Below are 23,146 nucleotides of genomic sequence, written 5' to 3'. Positions count from 1 at the left end.
ATTTCCCAGTATTTGTGGGGCATCCATCGCAACCAACACAAATCAATCCTGGTATTGTAATATTTTTTTTCCGAAGTGTATTTAACAATTGACAATATGGAGGGCTTTTCCGGATTTATAGGGGAGCCAGAAAGAAAAGGCCTCTGACAGCTCGCAGTGACGTTGCTGCTACTCTTTTTTCAGTGCATCTATAGCAAGGGCGCTGATCCCGGGGGGCAAGGGGGCCCGAGCCCCCCCCAAAGCTCATGTGGGCCCCCTTACTGTATTTGTAAATTTACAATATTTGGCATAATTTGAATGCAATTTGTTTTAAAATTCTCATATATGCTTTCTGCATCTGAACCCCCCCCCCCCCTCAAATTTACAGAGAAATCGGCGCCCTTGATCTATAGTGGCAATTTAATTAATGGTGTAATACAGACTAACCATGGTTGGTAACACTATTACCAAAGTAGAGGCTACGTTGTCCCTCCGCATGTGGTAAGGAACTTCAGGGACCAACTCTTCTTGGTCCTGCTATAGGAGTCGTCTAACCGATAAATCATGATTGATGTTCTCGTACAAGTGACATATGCTCTTCCTTAATAATCTTTCTGTATTTTTTACCATCAACGTCTTTTTTCCATGTGTAGTGCTTCATCAATTCTACCATCAAAATAAAGAGCTTATAGACTGACGTTATCAGTACTATTTTGTTTCTTTACTATTATACTTTTATCCGAAGACCTTTTGGGCCTTACTTTCGCTACTTTTCTAAATAATCGTATCACATGAAGAAGTGGACTTCTGTTAATGACCATTTCGCTACTTTTCTAAATAATCGTATCACATGAAGAAGTGGACTTCTGTCAATGACCATTTCGCTACTTTTCTAAATAATCGTATCACATGAACAAGTAGACTTCACATTGTGTAAGAGAGCTGAAGCTAAAGCCTCTGTAGTACTGAAAAGATACAGATCTGGCACTCCATATCTGTCAAATACTCTGGATTTGACTTGCTTTGAATATCGGTTCAGCGTCCCTTTCAGCAACGAGGCTATATGAGACGTTGACCCACAGCTTAACGTGGAATGTGAATAACGTGAGCTCGCGCCGGAAATCGAACCCGTTTCTCTCATGCCAAAGACGTATACGCTTACATACTCTGAGAGAAGATAGTATTTATATCCCAGTTTGGGAAGGAGAAATATTTACAGAGGAAGAACTTGGGACAGAGCCCTCTAGACCAATTGCAACTTCCATTTTGACCAAATTATTTTTTACAAGAATTTAGTCTGGAGAATCTTCTACATACATGAAAAAACTGAGTTCTACTCCATCACAATGTTTCTTACTAATGTCACAGCGAAAAAAAAAACAAACAAACAAAAAAAAAAAAAAAAAACACTAGTCAGTACAAAACCAGTGATGCCAAGCTGAAACTTTAGAAAATCCGATCCTGAGAAGCAGAAATTCCCATTTTACTCCTGAATTTCCAAGGTTACAACTAATTACAAAAATTTAAAAACTTATAAAATACGAAGCTACTATACATGATACTAATTTTCTTTCAATGTATGAGTGATTTATTCGCAACTTCCTTCTTATACATTTTGGAAAAGTTTAGGAATAAGAATTTTCCTTACTTGGAAGAAAGCATTGAAAATGTTGACTAAAACAAATACAGTTTGTTGTGATAATTTAGTATTACCATAACGCCTTTCTGCTATCATCTCCTCAAGAGCTCCCTCATGGCTGAACTGTTAGTGTATGCATCTTTGGTGTGGGAGACCTGAGTTTGATTCCCAGCGGACCTCATGCGGTTCGGATTCCACGTTAAGCTGAAAATCCACGTCTTATATACTCGTGCTCAAAGGGACGGTAAAGCTAAATCCGATTCTCAGTGTTTGTAGTGTTACTGTATGAACAGTGAGCAAGAATTTTAGGAATGGTCCAAAAAATGCATCAAAAGATTGTGATGTTGGCCAATAATTAGTTATTGCATCAGGGCCACAAAAGTTTGGAATGGCCCCTAAATCGAGTTTTCGTATTTTTTACGCAATAAGCACATCATACTGAGTAAATTGCTAGTTTTGGTTTGATACACTATATGTAGTTCTGGAGATATAAGGCATACTAGAAAATTTTTGCCTGAAATATATTGAATCTTTCGATCCAAAAAGAGGTTTCAATTCGTACCAAAAGGTTTCCTGAATTGTCACTGATAAATTATAATATTATCATTGTCAATTCCCCTTTTCGTTGATAAAAATCAGAAGTAAATTCTTATTGTTACACTATACGCGTATATTTATTTATTTTATAAATTGACTGTATATTCTTCGATCCTTCTGTATAGTGATTTGATTAAGATATTACATTAAATGCTCCTTAATGTACGACGAGTAGAGTACATTAAAAACCAGTTGAGAATGTCCCAAGAGCATTGCCAGAACGAACTTTTCAAAAAGGTTTTTTATTAACTTCTACAGGCTTCATACCAATTGTTCTATGTACTTTATTATTATACTCATTAAACAATTCTTGTAATGTATCTATCCATTTATAATTTCCGTGAGCAGTAAATGTTTTCCACGTGTTTTATTTAAGAGTTCTGTTAAAACGTTCTACGATATGTTATTTCACTATGACACATGCTCAAAATGGAGGGTTCAAAATTCAAAAATTCACAACATATCATTTCTCTATGATTTACGGTTTCGAAGATATGGCTCCTTAAATCTCCCGAAATCCCATTTTTCTTTTTTTGGTCCAATATCTGGAGAACGGGGGCCAGCAGTTACTATTTAGTATCAAAATGTTCACCATTTTCTTAGAGATTGATCAATACCAATATGATATCTCTATGACTTACGGTTATCGACATATGGCTCCTTAAATCTCACGAAATCGGAACTTTTGGAAGCGGTAAGAGTGTCGCGAAATATTCCGTCACTTCTTTCAGATAGTTTTTAATGGTCTATCGAATGGAGGGCTCAAAATTGAAAAAATTGCAAATAACAGACACACACATAGAAAGAGAATTTAGTAACTAATTTTTTAAGTTCATTGAAAATTAACAATTGTAGCTAACATTTTGAATACATAAATGACGTTGTGCGACCATGCAATACTTCAGAGCTGTATATATATATATATATATATATATATATATATATATATATATATATATATATATATATATATATATATATATATATGAAATGTATCAAATGTATCTGCTGCATATTTCCATACTGAATAACAATAAGCCTTCCAGTAAATAGGCTAATAGAATTACAGCAGTTTATTATCAGATACATTCGCACGCGTGAACTCAAAACATATTTTGAGCAGAATGGGCGAGAAAAAGAGACAGAGAGAGAGAAAAAAATATGGAAATGAATATTACAGATTCCATTGTTTGAGAAGACAGAATTGTTTTAAGTACTAATGTGAATTAACTTTAATGACAAACAATTAAAAAAAGTAAGATATATACTAACGTTGGGAATATTAATGTTTTTTTTTTTTTTTTTGCGTTGGTTTATAATAGGAACTGTTTTGCTTTATGATATAACAACAAAAATAACCTTTTTTCCCCTTAATATTCCATTAAGAAAGTATTGACAGTTTTTCTCATGTGTTTATTTTAGTTACGTCTTTGAGTGTAACATAATGAATGGTGTATTTGTACATAATGTTTTTAATAACGGTATTACATAATTGAATTGAAGTTCAGTAAACCTTTTTACATGATTTCCGTAAATTTGAATATTGTTTCATGATTGATTTGAATTTGAATCTTGATGATGTTCGGGCTAGTTGTAATTTTCCTTTTAATTCAGTATGTATTAGGCTCCCTACAATAATAATAATAATTATTTATTATTATTATTATTATTATTATTATTATTATTATTATTATTATTATTATTATTATTATATTTTGGCTCAGTGGTATGGGGTCCTTGGTTCGATCCAAGCTCGCGCCAAGTGAGCTTTGTGGTGGACAAACACCGTGTGCGTGGGTTTTCTCGGGGTTCTCCCACTTTCTTCATTCATTTCTCATCAGCACTGTCTCCTTAAGCCTAGCCGGCACAACCGTGGAACGTAAAACCTAAAGTTTTCATTTCATTTTATTATTATAGGTACGTGAATCTGGCAGAATCCATTTTTTTTTCTTTTTGGAAATCGGATATAAACCATGCAGATTTTTTTTTGTTACAACCCATTTTGGAAATCGAAAATAAACTATGAGATCGTTTGTTTATCATTTGTTCACGATTGTTCACACAAAATTTTCTCGTTTATTCACGATTTATAAGCAATTTATTACAAAATCAAAGTAGATGGTGCTGTATGGATTGTTTTCAATTTCTGATTTTTTTTTAGTTACATTAAGTTGACACCGCCCATTTTGTTTTCGGTATAAATTGTTTACAAATCGTGAACAAAAGAAAATGTTATGTGAACAATCGTGACCAAATGATGAACAAACAATTTGCATAGTTGATTTTCGGTTTCCAAAACTTTAACAGGTACGTGAAGTTGGCACCGCTCAGTTTGTTTTCGTGTAAGCTGTTTAAAAATCGTGAACAAAAGATAATTTTATGTAAACAATCATGAACAAACGATCTGCATGGTTCATTTTCGATTTCCGAAAATGGGTTCTGGCAAGTTCACACTTATATTATTATATCTAATTTAATATCCAACGATTATATTTATTATTATTATTATATTTAATTATATTATTATTATTATTATTATTATTATTATTATTATTATTATTATTATTATTATTATTATTATTATTATATTTAATTTAATATCCGCGATTATGCACTTTGTTCTACTTTAGCGGAACAAGTAGATGAATGTCATTTCAAGTAAGGTGGGGACAGTTGCATTATCCTGAAATCCAGAAGGCAAAATAGCGTAATGAGGAAATTCCTGTATTAGGAGGAATGATCTGCTATGATGCTCTGTTCCAGTGCTATCTGCGCCGGGTTCAATTCCCAGTCATTGTTTGGAGCCTTCGTTAATAGTAGATCGTGATCATGATAATGCATCAACTCACAAAATACAAATTCTCAAGTCAAACTCATTTGAAATTGACAACTCGAGGATAAAATATATTATTTATTAGCTGCCGTCACACAAGAGCTTTATAGTTTCACTCCAGGTGCGAGTGTTGCAGTCAGTGGCGTATTTAGGATTTTGTTTTAGGGGATATGCACAACTCGGGGAAGGAAGGGGGAAATTGCGCACCTGAATTTAAGAATTAAATATATATTTAATCGATTGTCTACTAATACACTAGGGAAAAACTTGAAACTCATATTTTGGTAGAGGATCTTACCCTCCCGGACAAATCTGAAATGACGCTCCTGCAAACACACGTTGAATATTTGTAATCTCATTTCAACTTAACTGACTTCATTTTAGAAAAAAAAAAAATGGAAATATTCAGTTTTATCTGTGTACGTTTTTGCCTGAAAGAAAATGTTGAGACAAGGTGAAGCTGAAATATACTGATTGCTGTTTAACTGGCAAGAATTGTAGATGGTGGATCTTGGGTGATATGATACACACAAACATTTAGCAGTGAATTTAACCTTTTATTCTATTGATAGAAGAAAAAGGAATTATCCTCTTGGTCTACCTAATTTCCCGGCCTACTTATTACTCCTCTTGATTTTCTTTAATTCAAGCATTTCCCTTTTTTTAATAACTAAACGATATAAATATTCCTTTGTTATAATAACTAAAGTCCCGTTATATTAATATCTGTGCAAGTTGGTGTGGAACACCAGTTTCGCTTATCAGCTCCTCTTAGTTTTGGTGTTACAGACAACGGCCGACTTGAATCACAACTAACAACGGTCGAAAGTATGATAGGAAAAACGAAAGAAAGTAACAACTAAGAAAGAGAAACAGAAGAGTAGAATAGGAGAAGAGAGAAAAAAGAACACAGTTTTTACATGGAATGAAATTTGAGAAATACAGTATTATTTCTAAACAAAGAGCATAAGAGGATGGAAAGTCAATGAAATTCTTCGAAATGGTAAGAAGGATTATTGTTGTACGTGGAATGCGAAAAACTAACAAATTTATTTCGGAGCGGGGGCTTGAGCCTGATAGTCTTCTAAATACGCCACTGATTGCAGTAAACTCTCGACTATCCGACTTCCGTGCTATTCGACCTAATAAAAAGGAAAGAAGAAGAAAAGGAAAATCTCCGTAATGAAATTATGAGTTTTTTTTAACGCTCTACTTGAGTTGAAACGACTTATTTTTTGTATAAAACGCGACTTTGCCAAGAAAAAGCTATCTGCTATCAAGAACTTCTTTTAATATTAAAAGCTGTAAGTTTTGTCTCTTTTAGGTCTACCTTTTCACATTTCTACAACCATTTTATAAATGGGAAGCAAAAGAAGCTTAAATCATATACTTGAGAACTACGCCAAGTAGGGATGCGCACGAGACAAGATTTGAGACTGTCTCGTCTCGAAAATGTGCTGTAAAAGTGATGTCGACTCGAAAAATGTATTCTCTATTGGAAGAGCCGTGTCTCGACTCGAAATTTGTCAGGAAAATTCTGTCTCGACTAGTCTCGTGGACATCCCTAACACCAAGTCATAGTGTTCTCATCAGTCCCATATAGTGTTCTCTGTATTATAAAACTTTGTATACTATGTGCTGTGTACATCAGGGCGCACCCACGAGGAAGGGGGAGGGGGCACTGAATCCGGACCAGGGCCGGATTTAGGGGGTACATCGATACACGTGCACCCCCTTTCGTTGTCAATATACACTATCTAAAATGAGAACCTAGCAATGAAAATAGCAGCACTTTCCGAAAATTTCTGTTGTCATGTTTCCGTTTGGGGCTTAAAAAAATGCGGAGTTTGTCAAAAGCAATAGTTGAAGTGGATTTTCTGACGGTTGATGGAAAAAGATCTACCAAGCAAAGCAATATCACATTTGTCAAGTAGGGAAGAAAGCACAAGCCAAGAAGAGAGAAAAACAATTTTTCCTGCACATCACTGCGATCCTCTTTACAATACACCCTCTCCTCCGTTCTATGTATCAGCTTTGTCAGGTGTAAAGAATATTGTCACACTAGGGTGCAGCGTTTTACCACTTTTTTTTCGGAACGAAATGTAATACCTGGCAAAAGTGGCCCACCCACATGCACATTACACGTATAGATTTTTTTTTTTTTTTGAAATCAAATAATATCTTCTGTGAGAACTATTGCCTCAAAGTTTCAAAATTTCACTGAAAATTAGAAAAAATACCAAAGTTCTTCATGAATTTTAGTTATGTTAAAGTAAACATTTTTTGGTTAAATACGTGTTAGTTGCTTAGAAAACTGACATTCAAGTATAAAAATGCCAGTTATATGCCCCTGCGGTGGGATAGGGGGTGCCTACTTTGGGGCCAGAAAAGGGGGCAAATTCAGTACATTTAAGCGGTTGTGCAGGTCCTCGCTCACCTGGTTATTTAGGCTGTCCAAGCTTCCCAGAGTCTGCCACGTGGAGGTGGCTGCACCTAGGGCTCCTGCGCCAGTCCTACCCAACCAACCAACCATATATAGGGACGGATGAACTAATGCAATTCGTCACTGTCAGGAAAAATTGTCACAAATTGGGAGTTTGATTGCAATTTAGACACAGCTTGCCTAGAAAGTAAGGTTGATCTGATTATCCCGTTCCTAGCATCACTGCCACATACTCGAGAGGCTGCTTCAGTGATTAACTTCACTATCCGTTCTACTGCCATCGTGTGGCATGGATAGATGGTGGAGGATCATTCTGGCACAGTGTTGTCAGAAAGTGAAAGTTTGTCCATGAGCTATTTGTTTGATACCGTTCTTAGAACTGGTGGTACAGTTATTGAAACATCAGTGCTTTCCCAAAAGATCAGTTCAGTGTAATCTTTCGCCTCAAAATTCAGTCTGGGAATGATGTTATATCTAATAGTGTTATGAAGATTCTCTGCTTCGTGTTTTAGAGAACTAAGAATCTTATGTAATGCATTTTGTCGGACACCAAGTAGACCATCAGTCATCAAGGCGAAAAGAACATTCTCTGGGAATGCGAGAAATGCATTCGTCTGAATGGATGAACGGATTACAACCTGGTATTCATTTGGTAAGTATCTAGGCCTATGAATGGTCTCAAAGACGTGATGAGGACCATTAGCAATGGAAGACTTGAGATAAGTATCTCAGGTATTTACTGAGTTTTCTGAGCTCTTCTGACTATGATGAGGTAAGTCACATTTTATTGGTTTAAATGATACCACTGGAAGCTTTTCACAGTCAGATAGTTTTGAACCTATGGGGCCTGTGTAAGAATAAGGGCTTGAATTAGCGCCAATATGCGTGAAGAGAGCTCGGAAAGGCAGTTCATTAAAATGTAAGAGACAAATAGCCTGTTAGTTCCTTTAATTTTCGACGAATACCTCCTTTCCAACCAGTGTTAGTGCTTGTTCCATCACACCCAAGAACATCTACTTCATCAAGGCCACCTTCGATTTGGTTTATGATGTACTCGAAAATAGCCGTGGTCTTGTCATGGCCAGAGCCAGAGGATGGTGTCACGTCACCAACGCATTGAGAATTAGGTTCAGCCACAAGTGATAAGTGCTCTTCTCTAACGATGCCTGCGTGTGTTTTAGTGTCATCGTTTCGACCATCAAAGTATAGGCTTTTAATGGGATCATCATTTCTAGAACGTACTTTTAAATTCCGAGCAACTTTAAGTTTCGCACGCCTTATTTTGCTCCTGTTCACAATTAAAGCAGAGTTATGTTGCTAGATTGTTGAGAGGTTATAATTCCAGCCTTTAAAGCTGCCTGAAGCACAGTTGATGTTCTATGTGCCACAGCCCTTTCGCTTACATTGTATCTCTGAGCAATCATAGCAGTTTCAGTCATATCTAGCTTCAGTTAGATGTTCTGTCTCTGGGTTTGGTCTCTTCCTCAGAAGAGCTTTCCTCTGCTTTCTCTTCAAGGTCTGCTTCATTGTCACTGAAGTCATTTTTGTGATATAATAAACAATATTGACTTTTTAAAAAAAAGAAATACAGAATTTTCTGTGAAAATAGTGTTTAGCAAACTATTACCTGTAACGGCCAATTCATATAAGCTGAAGGCAACAGTAACCAAATATAGCGCTTGAGAAATGGCGCCCAATTTGAAGCGTTCCGGCTCGTTCCTGATAGTGACGCTGAGTTACGCAGGTCGGGACAGGAGAAGGGCGTTGCAGTATTGTGAGATGGAGGGGTGGGAGTGTCATGGTGAAAAGTAACAATGCTCTGCTACCACTATGAACCACCAGTAGAAGGAAAAGGCAAGGACGAAAATAGCTGTAGAAACGCTTAATTGTACTGAATTTGCCCCCTTTGCCGGCCCCAAAGTAGGCATCCCTATCCCACCGCAGGGGCATATAACTGGCATTTTGAAACTTGAATTTCAGTTTTCATAGCATCTGGCATGTATAAATCCAAAAATATGTTTACTTTAACATAACTAATCATAATGAACAATTTTGGTATTTTTTGTAATTTTCAGTGGAATTTTGAAACTTTAAGGCAATAGTTCTCACAGAAGATATTATCTGATTTGAAAAAAAAATCTATACCTGCAATGTCCATGTGGATGGGGCACTTTTGCCAGGTATTACATTTCGTTCCGAAAAAAAAAAGTGGCAAAACGACCCACCAAAACGACAATGTCACACGTCACTTTGATGAGTTTCAATGTGACCGGTTATCTTGGTAGTTATGGTGTACCCCCTCACGATTCCTGGATCCGACCCTGAACCGGACCATTCTCCAAAACCTTCGTAACTCAAAATATATTTCTGCACTTTCTCAATGAAACTATACTTGTTTTACAGGCAAATGATTCACGTAGCATGAAAATTTGATCTTACGCTTCACCTGTACTCTTTCTCTTATAAAGGGCAACGGTGGCTCTGTGGTAGAACACTTACCTTTTGTAAGCAGGGTGACTGGTTCGATCCCCTGTCAAATAAGTTTGTGGTGGACAACATCGTATCCGTGGGTTTTCTCGTGGTACTCCCCTTTCCTCCCAGTTTCTCATTCCACCAATTTTTACATCATCATTCGGTCATCATAAGATCCGGCTCTGGAACCGGGTTTTCGGATCCAGGTCTGGAACCGGTTCCTGAGATACGGTTCTGGAACTGAGTTTTCGATTCCATGTCTGGAGCCGGTTTCCAAGATACGGTTCTGATACCGGGTTTCTGGATCCACCTTTTGCTCTCCCCGCTAGTCTAGTAGCTTGCACGTGAGCCTATAGTGTATGGGGACCCGGGGTCGATTCCCATTGTGAGGGCCTTTGGAATTTTAACTGTCCTTGATGTTTCTGCGTTTGTGTCCCAGTTGTTCTAGGTTAATAGAAGAAAACGAGTTAAACTAGTAAAATAAGTAAAAATCTAGTAAAATGAAGTTGTGAGTTAATGAGGCACGTTCGGTGATTCACTTACCTTTAAAAAAAGTGGTAGAGCGTTCACATCTTGTGCATCAAGTCCCTGGTTCAATCACAGCACGCGCCAAGTGAATCTTTTGAAGAACAAACACCGTGGGAGTTTTCTCGGAATTATCCCGTTTCCTCCCGCTTTCTTCACTCCACAATTTCATTCATATCTTATCATCACAATCTCGTCAACCTAATCGGCATAATCGTAGGACGCAAAACTTAAAGATTCATTTATTTTTTCTTATTTTTTTCTGGAAATATAGGTAGAAGTATTTTACAATTACTTACCGTCTTTTCAGGTGCAAAATAATACAAGTTTTTTTACTACATAGAGTTAGTGGTTTGTAATATTGGGCCTTATTCCCAAAGCTTAGACCCGTTCCAACAAAAATTTCTTGGTGCGCGCCTGCTTCTTATGCAAATATAAGTTGACACCTCATTTGTTTTACGATAACTGAACTTATTTTTGACAAATTTAAGAATCGAAGATAAGTTCAATTTATGTAAAATGAATGTGCTACCAACTTGTATTTGCATAAGGAGTTACGCCTTTTAGTACAACTTGGCTACGTCTATGCGCCGATTTGTAAGACTTGCAGTTCTTGAAATGTAACTTACATTTAAACAATAGGGATGGCCAGAACCGGTTACTGGTGGAACAGGTTTACAGCTCTGAACGGATCCAGTTCTAGAAGATCCGGTTCCGAAACCGTTTTTTCGGGTCCAGGTTTGGAACATGTTCCCATGGTCCGGTTCTGCGTTGTCTCATTGGAGTAAACCAACTGGGTATTTGGCGAACTCATTGACTAAACAGGCAAACTGGCAAACTCATTTGGCTAAACACCCACTGCTGGACCAAAAACTTTTTTCTAGAAGGCGGGTCTGGGCGGCACAAGTGCGTGATCCTCTTCGCAGTGTTTTGAAGATGAACTTTGAGCATCTTTTACGGGTCTGGGGGCTTTCGAATCTAGGTCTGGAACCGGTTCCTAAGATTCGGTTCTGGAACCGGGTTTTCGGATCCAGATCTAGAACCGGTTCCTAAGATACGGTTCTGGAACCGGGTTTTCGATTCCATATCTGTAACCGGCTCCCAAGATACGGTTCTGGAACCAGTTTTTCGGATCCAGGCCTAGAACCAGTTCTGAAAACCGGAACTCCAAGAACCGGAACTTTGTGGCCATCCCTATTAAACAAGAATTTTAGAATTAATCCCATAAAAATTGGACCAAAAGATTGCGAACTTGGCCAATAATTATTAGTTTTTGGATCAGAGGCCACAAAATTTTTACGGCCCTTAAATCGAGTTATCGTACTTTTTACAGAATAAGCACATCATACTGAGTTAAGTGATAGTTTGGGTATGGCTACACTGTATGTAGTTCTCCAGATATAAGGCGTACAAGAAAATTTTTGATTGAAATATATTGGATCTTTTGATAGGAAAAAAAAGTTGAAACAGTAGATTATCGTGAATGGATAGCTTTTCTTAGGGCTTTATGATGTTTTTGAGCTTATTGTAGGGGCATTCTGAGTAGATCTATTGTATGTATTATTGAAAGTGTGACCTTTCTGATTTAGCGTATAATGAAATATTTAAAACTTTCTATTGATTACTAACGACTAACAGATGTCCCCAATATCATCTTCCTAAGACTTGCTGCATAGAACACTTAAATTGCATGAGAAATTTCTGCAGGTTCAGTTAATGGCTACTTAAGAAATTTGTCATGAACTGGCAGGTTAATTGAAGTATAAATTTAATTGGTGAATTGAAGTTTTGCACCCCTTTCAGTACCAAAGCTGAATGAGACATGAATCTACAGTTAGAAGAAATACGAACAACCGTAATGAGTTCAAATTCCGTAGCTCTTACCTTCTGAATCGCACCTGCGACTCCGTACACCAAAGGCGCGCTCGCTAGCCACTAGACCAGCAAGAAGGACTATTTGCCGTGTATCTTGCATGAGAAATTTGCTGTAAATTATATTGATGGCTAGTCGGAGGCTAGCAGAAAACTAACAGGATACTTGCAGTTTGCAGTGTAAGCTGACATGAAAATTTACTACAGTTTGATTGATTGCAAGTTGGAAGTTTGCAGTAAACTTTGTATAAGTTTGTAGTGTTATACTGCAAGTTAGCGAGACTTACATTTCAAACTAGCGGCAAATTACCCATGCTATCCGCACAGAACAACAAGAAAAGATCACGTAAATATCTTACGAAGAATCCCTTGATACGGTTCGTCTGTTCTTTATTATTTCAATTTCCTTTTGTAAATCAAAAAGAAGAGTTTTTCATGTTGGGTTATTCTTCATAGGAAGAAGAAGACAACGACTCCGTTGACAAAGCGTGTAGCATTTAAAGATTTCCTGGTAATGTCCGAAAGAGTGAAAGTCACTTGCTGCGTCTTCCGATGATGAAAGTCATCATTTGGCAGGGTGGGAGATGAACATGACTTCTTCTTTGAAGGGCGTTTGTTGTAGGGTTCTTCCTGGTGTGTGGAACACAGAGCGCTGAATCATTCGGTGCTCCATTCAAGCACTCTCCTACCTTCCTTCTAATATTACGTTACACTTCTTTCTTATGTTTGATGTATTGAAAACACACTTGAAGAACACTGATTTTCAAACTATGTATGGGTAAACACCAGAACATTTATCCAAACAGTGGTATATATATGCAGCCTCGGAGTTTATCATTCCTGTTTAACACTGAAACTATTTGAGACGGGGATTTGCACTCTAAGGTGGAATCCAAACCACTGCAATGCGTTGAAGTGTAAAGCCTCTGTTAACGGGAATCGAACCCGGGATTCTATGCAAGGAATCTCGTAAACCACTAAAACTGTGGGGAGTGCGAAACAATAGACGTAAACGCATGGCTAATATGATTGCATCATAATCGGGAGGTATTGGATTCGAACTTCTTTGGCCAGCCTTCTAATTGAATTACTCTATCCATTAAGTACAAATTGTCACGAATGGGCGAAGGTAATTGGTTAGCATTCTTACTTCGGGATCAAATGGATCCAGGTTCGAGTCCGGTGGGCGTGCAACTTGATTGATGTTTTCGAAGATTTTTCCTTTGTTCTTTCAGGCCAGTAGCACCGTAATTGATATATTTTCCTGGAGATTCCCTCTTTGTGAATAACATGGTTTTCTCCTTTTTTAAACTAAGATCCTCTTCATTTTCTCCCAACATAACTCCTATTGTTCAGGAACACAAATTCAGTTTCAGATGATTAAAGAGAAATACACATTATAATACAAAATGGTAACTATTATTGCATTTAAATATTGTCCTGTTAACAGTGTCTCAGAGGCACGATTTGAAGTCAGAAACTATTAAAGTAATGTAAAATAAGTGATTTGTGAATATAAACAACTATCCCTTATGCATTCAATAAAACATACAGTATTAACACAAATTTGAGTTACCGATAGGAGTATGGCGTTATCTTACGAATTCTGATAACTTTTACATGAAAATAAGAGGAAAAACCAGGGCATTAATTTGGTACGTAAATCTGTAAAATAAGACGAAAAAAGCTTTCCGAGTATCGACGTGAGATTTTTTTTTTCCAGGATCGAGACAAGATGAGAATTCAATAATAATAATAATAATAATAATAATAATAATAATAATAATAATAATAATAATAATAATAATAATAATAATAATAATAATAATAATAATAATAATAATAATAATAATAATATATTAATAATAATAATATATTAATAATAATAATACGAGACAAGATATCCTTGTTTCTCGTCTGGTTGGCAGTAAGCAACATTAATAGTGATCAACGGTAAAACCGGAAGTGATTGATTTCTGCCACTTTCAGTATGAATAGCGGGTTAAGGGATAAGATGGTATTTACCTATTGTAAAAACGCAGGAAACCGCTTCTCGCTATTTTTTTTACTGATTTCTACAGTACTGTTGCTCTACATCAAGGTTTCTCAACCTAGGGGTCGCGACCCCTAGGGAGTTCGAGAGAGGCTTTCCTAGGGGTCGCGAAGATAAGCGGAAGAGATAAATATAGTTAGAATCTAATACCGGAAAATATTTTTTAAATATTATTTTGAATTTTTTTCTGATAGACATTTTTATTTTTATACATACTGTTAAGAACAACAACAACAACAACAACAACAACAAAAATAGATCTACTAAACAGTTTCAACAGGTGCAGAGTTGTTTAAATATCAATTTAAATAAAAGAGGTACGATATGAAACTAATGACAACTGCATATTGAAATACAAATGCAACAAAACCTGCATATTGAAATACAATAAAAATTGAAAACACTAACCCGCAATAGCTGTGTTGTGTTTACTGATAAATCAGCAATGGAGAAATTATTCTGTCGGCAATAAAAGGCATTGCTTTTGTTTAGGATCCTTTGCAGGCCCGTATCCAAGGGGGGTCTAGGGAGGCCGAACCCCCCTAAATTTTTACCGCCCCCTAAAATTTTCACGGTAGGCTTGCAAATGAACTACAATATGGTGATGAACTATAGTATGATTAAATCGCCCCCCCCCCGAACTTCTACCGGCCATCCTAAATTTTTGGGCTGGCTACCAGCCTGATCCTTTGTTGTTCTTTGCAGAATTATACGCGTACGAGTGTGAGCAAATGTCTTTTTTTTTCAGCAAGTTGGCCACAATGAAGGTAGAGTTTTGGTGTGGCATTTTATTTGTTTCGTAAATTTTAAATGTAAACAAGCTGCTTTTTAACAGTTTTTGGTGCTACTGAACACATATCCAACAATGTACCAAATTCACAACAATATGAAGTAACTCAAAGTGGCGGCATCTCGAAAATTAAAATACTCAATAATTTTTTAAACAACTGTCTGAGTTTCTTTTTAACCAAAATTAGAAATCACTTTATTATTTTTTATCATATGACCCAAAATTGATGGAGTTATGAAGATAGAAATAAAGGGATAGCGTGAGATGTCTGCAATAGATATACAGTATTAAAAATCCCATACAAGGTTATTACGAACCAAAAATTATTAGAGGGTCGCTGGCAAGAGGATGTTATAAAATGGGGGTCGTGATAGGAATTGAGAACCACTGCTCTACAGTGATCAACGTAACAACGGAAATGGTTGATTTCCACTACTTCCGGTAGATGAATCACATCTATCAACAAATTCAATTCCTCTACATCCTGGCCAAAATTGAGGTTCTTGAAATTTTTGTCTCTCAGACGGATGGAATACATGGATAAACAGGGCAAATATACGAGGATAAATCAAAATTTATCCACAATGTAGCTGTAACCAAGGGCGCCCATATTATGGTTTCCAAGGGGGGGCAAGTATACTCGACATTTCAAATATGGGTTCAAATTTTACTGTAACTAATGTAAAAATTCTATTGGGTTTTCGATATTCCGAAGTAGGGCAAGCGCCCCCTTTCCCCCCTTGATGGGGCCCCTTGGCTCTAACTTTCCTTATATTATTTATACTGACCTATGTTCTCGTTTATTTCATTATTATGGCGTCGTGGTTATGGTATGAAAATTTTGATCTTAATTTCTCCATTTGTCTTCCTTTTGTTTCAAATAGAACATAGCCGCTCCATTAGAAGTTTGCGTCAAAGAGGAACAACGTGCAGTAATCCGGGTTTTGTGGTCGGAAGATGTATCAGGGGCCACAATCCATCAAAGACTTTCGTCAAAATACGGGAACAATGTCTTCCCGCAACGGAGTGTCTACGAATGGACTGAAAAATTCAAAAATGGATGCACAAATGTTACACACGCGGAGGGATGCTCTTCCGGCTCCATACTTGTGCGGCCATTCTTGAATGTTCTAGTATTGTGCCGAAAGTCTTTGATACTCCTGATACACCTTTCGGCCAGAAAAACCGGATCATTGCTCTTTTTCTCTTTGGTGCAAACTTCTAATAGAGTGTTCATGATTTGTCAGCAACAAAAGGAAGACGATTGGAGGAATTAGAATCAAAATTTCATAGCATGACTAGAATTGTTTAGCAATAAAAAAAGACGACGATACAAGTCAATATGAACCAGGGCCGTGCCGTGGAAAATCAGCGCCCGGGGCGAGAGTACACGACGGCGCCCCATACACATATTACAAGCAATTTTTTCTATCTTTTTTCCTTTTCTTTTCCCGAATTTTTCGCCCCCTTACTTTGGCGCCCGGGACCGTCGCCCCGCGGCACGGCCCTGGTATGAACAATATAAGAAAAGTTATAGCTACATTTCGGATAGTTTTTGAGTTATCCTCGTATATAAGTATGTTTTGGTTCGTGATCCAAACTCCTTAAGAAACTCTTTATTTAAAATAATAAATAAAATCAAGAATTTAATTAGAGATGCATATAATCCAGGTTACTAGGAAAAAAAAGAATGATGTTAACATGAAAATGTATTACAATTAATAAAATTAATTTACAACAGTAATGAAAATGTAAACAACACAACATATTCTAATATAAAGATGTGTTTTTTTTTTTTTAAAGTAAAGCAATATCATAGTTATTACTTGCTGATAACCTATTTGTTTCTACATTTGGTTTTCATTAAGAACAAAATACTTAATAATAATAATAATAGTAAGATAATATTAAAATTTATTCTTATTAGCTTAATATGTTAGTTCATGTATGTGGTTATGTATTACTCCACACCAACATAAAAAATATTATGCAAATATCTTAGCTTTTTTAGAAGACGAAATAACGGAAGTCTTTATGCTGCACTTTACATGTTTAACGTTTCAACGAACTTACTTTACTGAATTCTCTATGTCTGTGTGTGTTTGTCTGTCTGTTATTTGCGAATTTTTCACTTTTGAGTCCTCCATTCGGTAGAGCATCAAAAACTATCTGAGAGAGTGATTGATTTTTTCGTGTCGCTCTTACTTCCCGAGATATTGGCCAAAAAATTTCCGATTTCGGGAAATTTAAGGAGCCATATCTCGGGAACCATAAGTTATAGGTAGATGATATAGGTCTTGATCAAATAATAAATAACCAGTGGCCACTGAACTACTGGCCACAACTTTGGCCAGTGATCACCAGTTAGTATTGGTATCAAAATGTTTACCATCCTCGTAGGTGTTGATCAACAGCAAAAAATAGTTCCCATTTTCACAGGCAGATATCTGCTAAAAAAAAAAAATAGTTCCCATTTCGGGAGATTTCAGGAGCCATATCTCGGAATCCGTAAGTCATAAGAGGTGATATTTTGTGATTTTTTCCAATTTCGAGCCCTTCATTTTGAGCATCTGTCTTGATAAAACAGCATATGGAAGAACGTTTTAACAAAACTCTTAAACAAAACATGTGGAAAACATTGAAAAAATGAAGTCTTTGAGTTTTACGTCCCACAGTTATGCCGGTTAGGCTAAAGGTGATGATGAGAGATGAATGAAATCGTGGAATGAAAAAAGTGGGAGGAAACGGGAGAACCCCGAGAAACCCCCCCCACACGGCGTTTGTCCACCACAAAGTTCACTTGGCGGGAGCAGGGCTTGAACCCGAGACACCAAGCACCGAGAACGCACTACCACTGAGCCACCGCGGGCCCCGTGGGAAAAAATTGAGTACTCAAGGAAATTATAAGTGAATAGATAGGAATATGACAACTGTTTAATAATTAATATAATAAAGTACATAGAACAATTAGTATAAAGCCTCTAGAACTTAATTAGAAAAATTAATTCTTATAAGTTCGTTTTGGCAATGTTCTTAGATCATTCTCAACTGGTTTATTTATGTAACTAATATAACAGACTATATGGTTAGTGTGCGTAAGTAAACATGGCCGTAAACACTCTTCGTTATGTATCTCGGCCTATGAAGCTTTTTGGCAAAGGTGTTCAATTTTTCAGTGCAAACGACAAATATATTAGTGCAACTGTAGGGTAACGGGGAGATACGTAAGGCATATAAACCTAAATCTTACCTTCAACTGCCATATTATTATTATTATTATTATTATTATTATTATTATTATTATTATTATTATTATTATTATTATTATTATTATTATTATTATTATTATTATTATTATTAAAGTATTCTGCCTTTCGGCAGGTCCTGTGACTAATAAGGATTATTTTTCAATTTTAGATTTCGGCCTGGAAATGTTTCTTCCACTTTTGTCTATCTTCAGCTTCCTCTTTTAACTCCCAATATTTTCTTCTATCTTTCGAATCATCGATCAGGTGTATTCTTCTTCTTCCTATTCCTCGCTTCCCTTCCATCTTTCCTTCTATGGCGGTGTGAAGAAGACAGTTTCTTCTCAAGATGTGTCCAATCCAATTGGCCCTTCTACGAATGATGGTGGCTAGAAGTGTCCTCTTGTCTCCTATCCGTTCAACTGCTTACATTACAAAATAATATATTTTTGTTTTAATGTCTATAAATGCCACAATATATCTATGTTACTTCTATATATTATTTGCATAAATTAAGAAGAAAAAATCTCAAACCTGTGTAAGAGAAATTTGAGATTTATTTTTTGAACTCCCAACTGCCAGAATTGCCTCAACCCTGGAGAAATTATGGCAAGGGCTTCTAAAGCATGTGACAAACATCTTGACATTTCAGCTAAACGAATAAAACGCAATCTCTGACGCGATATTGCCGAGTGCTAAGAGGCATGGCTATAGATAAGCAGACAAACTACAGTGCGATCAGGTGGCAGGGGATAGACGTGGATGTGTACAAAATAAACGTGGCAATATCGCTGGCCTCTCATTTGCTAGCAGCATATAAAGGGAACTTGGAGCGCCGCCTTCAAATGCCAAGATGTTTGTCACGCCGTTTAGCTTATATTGTATTTTCATTGCACTGAATTTTCGGCAATAGTGTCATAGGCAATCAGGATAACGAATGAAAGGGTGTTAGAAATGGTGGGAGAAAAAAAGAACAATTTTAGATATTATTAAGAAGAGGAAGGGAAACTGGTTCGGACATTGGATAAGAAGGAACTGTATTTGAATGTACGCGCTAGAGGCTATGGCGGCAGGAAAGAGAGGGAGGGGGCAAAGGAGACTACAATTAATGGACGATAGCAAAACAGAGAAATCGTACGTGAAGACGAAGAGGTTAGCTGAAAAACCTGCAGCATAAAAGTTTTTCTGTTGCGGCAAGTGGTCTGCCAATAAGGGTAGAATAGCTATGATAATGATGATAATGATGATGTCATATGCGTATTCTAGCCATTTCAAATAGTGTTTTTAAGTGTTTCCTATATATATTTATAAGGAAGTTATAAATAAAAACGACAGACAGTACAAACAACTGTTATAATTTCTCTTTTATCCTACAGAAACAAATAATGATAATTTAATTATAAAATCTCACAAATATACTTTAAAGTTCTTAGGTCTGAACTTATTTAAAACATTTAGAATCTCTATACAAGGTGTTTCAAAACAACACCGACAACGTTTGGGAGGTGATTCCTGATACCAAGATAAGACAAAAAGGATAGACCAACCTGGGTGCACAAATGCTTCCTTTCAGAGTTATAGGCTGCCGAAAACATGAAAAAATGGACTTTAATTGTCCATAGCTCCAAAACTGTGGGATCTACCGTAGTTGGGTCAAGAGTTCACTTAGGAAGTAATGTGTGCCCTATCCAAAAATCCATGTTTCAGAATCCTAAGATACTCACAAAACTATTTTTATAGAGGGAGTTTGGCTACGAGCATATAATTTGAAGTACTCACCAACTACCTCTACAAAAATTGTTGTGGAAGTACCTCAGGATTCTGAAACATAGATATTTGAATACGGCACATACTAGTTACTAAGTGAAGTCTTGAACCGCCTACGGTAGATCCCATTCATGTTTTCGGCAGCCTATAACTCCGAAAGGAAGCATTTGTGCACCCAGGTTGGCCTATACTTTTTGTCTTATCTTGGTGTCAGGAATCACCACCCAAACGTTGTCGATGTTGTTTTGAAACACCCTGTATATTTTGGAATATGTAAATAGCCTATATTACTAAAGGGCTGACTTAACTAAATTCACAACGTAACAAGCACAATCATAGTCACAATCTGAGTCCAGGCCTATTAGAAGAAGTTCATCTTTATATCTACAGTAGAAACCCACTTGTACGTTTTCCTTGTCATTTCACTGTCTTCTACTATAAATGGTTCATGTTCATTTAGGGTGGTGGTTCTCAACCTAATTTCTATCACGACCCCCATTTTATCACATCCTCTTGCCAGCGACCCTCGTCCTGATTTCTGGTTTGTAATAAACTTGTGTGAGATTTTTAATATACCTATTTTTGCAGAGATCTCACGATATCCATCTATTTCTATAATAGTAGAATCCATTTCTTGTATATAGTGGATACAATAACTTCCCTAAAAGCGAATGGATTAAAACAAACTTTGGTTATAGTGCGTCCAGTAAAAGAACGTCTCTGGCAGCTTGCAGTGAAATTGCCACTACTCGCGTGTCAAGTTTTTTTTCGGTGCAACTGTAGTGGCAATTTAATCAATGGTATAAGACAGAGTGATCGTGGTTGGTAACACTGGTATCAAAGTAGGGGCTGCAATGTTCCACCGCATGTGGTAAGAAACGTCAGAGACCATCTCTTGTTGGCCGTGCTATAGTTTATTCATGTTACAAATATCGAATCCGATTCTCTTTAATTTAAATTGATTTTTAAATAAATCTGCACCTGTTGAAAATGTTTAATAGACCAATTTTCTGTTGTTCTTAACAGTATGTACAAAAATAAAAATATACATATCAGAACAAAATTCAAAATAATATTTAAAAATATTTTCCGGTATTAGATTCTAATATTTATCACTTACGCTTATTTTCGCGACACCCTTAAACACTCTCGCGACACCCCAGGTTGAGAAATCCTGATTTAGGGTAAACAATAAACACTTCATTACATCAATATTGCTATATAGGGTTAATACAAATTCCCAGGCCTAGAAAAGTAAATTGTGAGTAAAAGATGGGAGTGAATCCGCGGAAGTTAAAATTGGTAAAAATGTCACCCTGGATCCATTGATGTGCAATATTGTGTATACAGAGTCCATATCAGTGCTCAGGCACCGGAGAATAAATTGTGATTCTAAACCGAAACTGAGTTTCCGGATGTGGCCAGAACATTGGTGTTAATCAATATCTTTCGTTGTCCTTAATAGACTGATGTGCATATTGTCTAAAGGAGTAACTAGAAATATCCGGGCCCGTAAGTAAAATACTGCTTTTTATTCAATGTTGTTATAAATCTGCGTTTCTCAACCATTTTTTTCTTTGGGGCACACGAAAGTACATTTCAAACTTTCGCGATATCCCTGCATGTGATTTTTTCCTACATACAAAAAAGCAAACACATAAAAATACATACAATACACAAGAAAACAGCAAGATTAATGTTATTAACATTACATTTGTATGTCCAATGTTTCTTTCTAAAGAAAAAAATGAACAGCTTTAAAAGCAAACTTTTCAACTTTACACTTGGAAGACAAGTGTGAAATCAAGTCGATTTGCGGTAACATTTTTATTTTCTTCTAAAGATAATTTTATTTTCTTCTAAAGATAATTTTATTTTTTCTAAAGATAATTTTATTCTCTTCTAAAGATAATTTTATTCTCTTCTAAAGATAATTTTATTTTCTTCTAGAGATAATTTTATTATCTTCTAAAGATAATTTTATTTTCTTCTAAAGATAATTTTATTTTCTTCTAAAGATAATTTTATTCTCTTCTAAAGATAATTTTATTTTCTTCTAAAGATAATTTTATTTTCTTCCAAAGATAATTTTATTTTCTTCTAAAGATAATCTTACCAGACATTAAAAAATCTCGCGACACACCTGACATGTATTCGCGACACACTGATGTGTCGCGATACAGCGGCTGAGAAACGCTGTTTAAGCACATCAGATCACAACAGAAAATAATTGCTACGAAGTTTAAAAATATAAACGCTGGAATGTTGTTGAAATTTATGAATACTGAATGTAAAAGAATGCTAAAGAAAAAGTTCTACCAAATTGAATTAATAAACGTTAGAAACAGACACCATTTATTAATTTATTATGACAATTTTTATTATTCTTTTTACTCTGTTGGAATCTTCCAAAAGGAATGTAAATAAAGAAATGAAAAGATTGTAATTTAAAGAAAGAATTTGAAGACCCATGGGCAGCATTAAAATTAGTTCTGATTTTTCCTTATTATAAGCCACTAAATGCTAACAAAAACACCATTAACCAAAACTAACAAACATTACAGTATATTGAGGCAAGGTTGATTAGTTAATAGTAGACCCTCCCAAAAGATGGCGCCACCTCAAAAGCCATATTGTATCCAATGAAAAGACCGCACAAACAAATTAAAATGGACCAAACAAGCAAGGTTCTTTTCTTCGCTTAATTTTCTTTCGTGAGCAATAAAAAAAAAAAAAAAACATAAAAAGTAAACAATAAACAGGGAAAACTTAATTCACTTCCCTTTTTCTTTATTTCGTTATCTTTTTTTTTTTTATGACTTCTTTACGTTGAACTTCGTATTCGTAACCCTGAATAACAATAAGAAAATGAATCCGTGACATAACAATTTCTGTTGGAATTTCTTGTAGTTTCGGAGTTCATTTGATCTT

This window comes from Thermobia domestica, chromosome 12 (assembly GCF_964235325.1).
Source record: "Thermobia domestica chromosome 12, izTheDome1.hap1.1, whole genome shotgun sequence".
Classification (NCBI taxonomy): Eukaryota; Metazoa; Arthropoda; class Insecta; order Zygentoma; family Lepismatidae; genus Thermobia; species Thermobia domestica.
This window is presented reverse-complemented; position numbering follows the sequence as displayed.